The sequence below is a fragment of the Euprymna scolopes genome, chromosome 35 (genome assembly GCF_053919585.1).
Source record: "Euprymna scolopes isolate OS-2025 chromosome 35, ASM5391958v1, whole genome shotgun sequence".
Lineage (NCBI taxonomy): Eukaryota > Metazoa > Mollusca > Cephalopoda > Sepiida > Sepiolidae > Euprymna > Euprymna scolopes.
The window spans coordinates 19512051-19515817 of NC_136516.1; positions in this window are offsets into that span (position 1 = coordinate 19512051).

A 3767-nucleotide genomic window follows, 5' to 3' on the forward strand; every position below is an offset into this window, starting at 1 on the left:
TTAAAATAAAACTGTAACTGTAACAAAATATAGTTTTAATTTTTGCCGCTTCTACAGAATTGGGACGAGATTTTGTAGTCGATAAATGGAGTTTTCAGATAAAAAACAATGGTATCAACTGTTTTTTTTTTTTTGTCAATTCTAATAAGTTACAATGGTGGCTTCCAAATTATGCAGTCGAAATTACTCAAATATTACTGAATTATTAAACAAAACCTTAATCATGTAAACAGGTGAAAATTGCCGCCATCTTGTTTAAATCGAAACGGAAAATAACCTTCCTTTTGAATTCTGTCCTCGGTCAGTGGAAGATAAATCCTTTATGACTGAGGTAATTTTTATTTTTGTTCTCATCCAGAGTGCCCATTTTTGGGGGAGCTGGATTCTCCCCACATTAAAAACCAACCTTGTGTCTAACTCCACCCTCGTTGGGAGGCAAATAAATAGAAACTTAATAGTAAATTAAAAAAAAATAAAAATTCGACGCATAATTATTGAAGTCACATAGATGTGAGGAAAGTACATACACATATACACGAAGTCATCTTAATAGTTTTATTGGCGCTTCTGCATTACACGGACGGCACCATTTTTCTGGTGCATTTCATTAAACTGTCATTAGGTGGCACTTCTCACCACAAAAAAATTAGACGCTTCTACATAATTGGGACGAAATTTCGGAAATCATAATACTGAATTCCACATGAAAACAATGGTATCTACATATTCCTCGTATTTTTAAGATGATTATATTCCAAAATTACGAAAATCGATAAGGTAGAAAATTATTTATTGAAGAATTGTTTCAACATAAGTGTTTTCTTGTGTTTGAACCTTCGTAATGAATGATTACTGGTGTGACGATGCTTGAAATTACTGATGTTTATAATAGTGCTACATGAGGACTGGGAATTAATGTGGCTTTTTTCTGATAGAAATAGTCCATAATCCATATAAGTGAATACGTGTGCGCGTGTGTGTCCATATAAGAACAGCGGTTTGAAATATGAATATTTAAAAGGAGGTTTGAGTTCTCACTAGATGTGGTAAATTTCTGCAATGGGTACTGAAGTTCATCTGCGTCGCGCATAAAGTCAAAAGATCAAAGTTGAAAGAGTTAACCTTCGCCGACTCTACCAATCTCCTCGACCAATTTTTGGGTCTAAACACTTGAAATTTTAGATGTAGGTTACCTGGACATGAATGCTGAATCTTGCAACTGTATCCATAGTAACAGACTGTCTTTCACAGTTGTTATCTCACCACGTTTTAGCCAACTAATCCTCTGGCCTGCTTGGGAAGGACTGAAACCAGTATTTTCAAACAGTGTTCATTCAGAACCTGAGGGACTCAACGTCTCTATCCACTGTGTCACTGAGCCAAAGTGTGGAGAGGCAACAACTATGGAAGGCAGTAATTATTAGGGATACAGTTAAAAGGTTTTCAGCATTCCTGAAAGCAATACACTAGACAAACATGGAGGTTATGCTGAGAATGAATCAATTGTGTTGGTTTTGCAGAATTGATATTCTTCTGGATAAATTGTTGCAGAAGCATGGATGACCTAAATTGCAGGAACATTGAGTGGCCAAGAAAAACTTGGATGCAAATGATTAGACAAGATGACACACTTTGGAGACAGCTGACCAACAAGAACTGGAGTAATACGAGAAAATGTTGGACCCCAGAAAAATGAGGTTCAATGTGTGAAGTTAAGCATGTCAATAGTTCTGTTTTGTTTTTGTCTTCTTTAGATGAAGGCTGATTGTTTGTATTGCTCGTTTTGATCGGACTATTTTTCTCATCTTGAGAGTTTTTCGTACAACATTTCAGTTCGTGTAGCCTCTGACCATCGCCAGGCATGTTGGTCACCATCTTGGAAAATAAAGAAAAATTACTGGTTCTGTAGATAGTTTCATATTCTTGGAGTTGTTTTTTTTGTTTTTATTGGATGTGGTTTCATATGTGTGAAGAAAAAAAAAATAATAATAATCCCATCAAACTTTATTAAAGTTACCTCCCCTTGTCAACTAAATTTTTTTTTCATTGCCCGGTATTATAAATATAACGTTAAATTCCTTTTAAAAAAAAAAAAAAAAAAAAAAGGAAATAAAGAAAAAAGGACAAAAACTGAGACATGCCTATGCAAGTATTAAGATTTTTTTAAAACATTTTACTTTTTATAAAAACAAAGAGATTGAAACCAAAATTTAAAGACAGTGAGTACAATAACCATTAGACCAGTTTGCCACAATCTTTAAAAAAGTGTTTTTAAACCTCGTAAAACAGTAGATAAAAAGATAAAAATCCGATGATCCTAAGTACCAATTTTTCACTTTTGCCCTTTTTGCTGGATGAAAACCCGATTAAAATGTTTTCTACATGTTTGACTACTATATGCCAAATTTCAAGTCTGTAGATAAAAAATTTGTTGAGTATATAGGTTGAGAAGTGTCCTCTCACACACTTTTGTAGATATATAGATAGACTAGCAGGCTGCCTGGTATTGCCCGGTTGTAAGATAAACTTAAATATGATATTTTAATTCATGCAAATTATTTATTTATTATTATAGAGAAAATTCTCTATCAATTATTATATTGAACCTAATATATGGTAGTGAAATCAAAACTAAAAAAAAAAAAAAAATATATATATATATATATATATATATATAATGAACGGTTATTTTGATTCATGACAGAATCTCCATCAGGAATTTTTTAAATTTTGCATTTCATATTAACAGTGCTTACTATAAACAATAGAGTTTCTATTCCGTAACACACACAAAAAATACCGGTGTTTTCTATTTCAACCTTACACTTCACCAACATCTGCAGGAAAACGTGCTAAGCATTACCACCGCTATAATATATATATATATATATATATATATATATATATATATATATATATATATATATATATATATACACACACATACATATATATTATATTTGTATTTGGGTCCCATCAGCTATAATTGAAATCAAAATGTACAACTCTCCACCTTTATTTCTTAGTCTCTGAGCCATGCCAATACGCATATGTATATAAATTCACGTGTCATCACATTTTTAAAAAGATGGAATCGCCCAATCATTGAAGAGAAGATTCAAGCAAGGGCGTACGGTCCGCAGAGTTTTATAATTATATATATATATATAGTTTTTGAAATCCTATGAAATGAGGCTTCATAATTTGTGTATTCATTTTTTTGTGGACTGTTATCCTCATCTTCATAGTTGTTGTTTCACTATGTTTCAGCCAACTCATCCTCTGGCATTCTCCAGGTGATTAACTGCGACAGGATAAGGATACTGAGTTTTGTAACTGTATCCCTAATATTAATTACTGCCTTCCATAGTTGTTGCCTCATCAAATTTTGGCCCATGACGCAGTGGATAGAAACGTTGAGTCCCTACGGTTCCAGATGAGCACTGTCTGAAAATAGTGGTTTCAATCCTACCCAAGCAGGCCAGAGGATTAGTTGGCCCAAATATGATAAGACAACAACTATGGAAGACAGTAATTACTGGGGATAGTTACAAGACCCAGCATTTATATCACCTGAAGAAGGCCAGAGGATTAGTTTGCCGAAACGTGATGAAACAACAACTGTAAAGATGTGGATAACAGTCCGCAAAAAAATGGATACACAAATCATAAGTCAGCTTTACTTGTTTAATTCCAGTGTGGGAGGTGGCCATGGTTAAGTTAAGAACTGCACGCCAGTGGAACTCTCTGCCGCTTGCCTGTTTCCC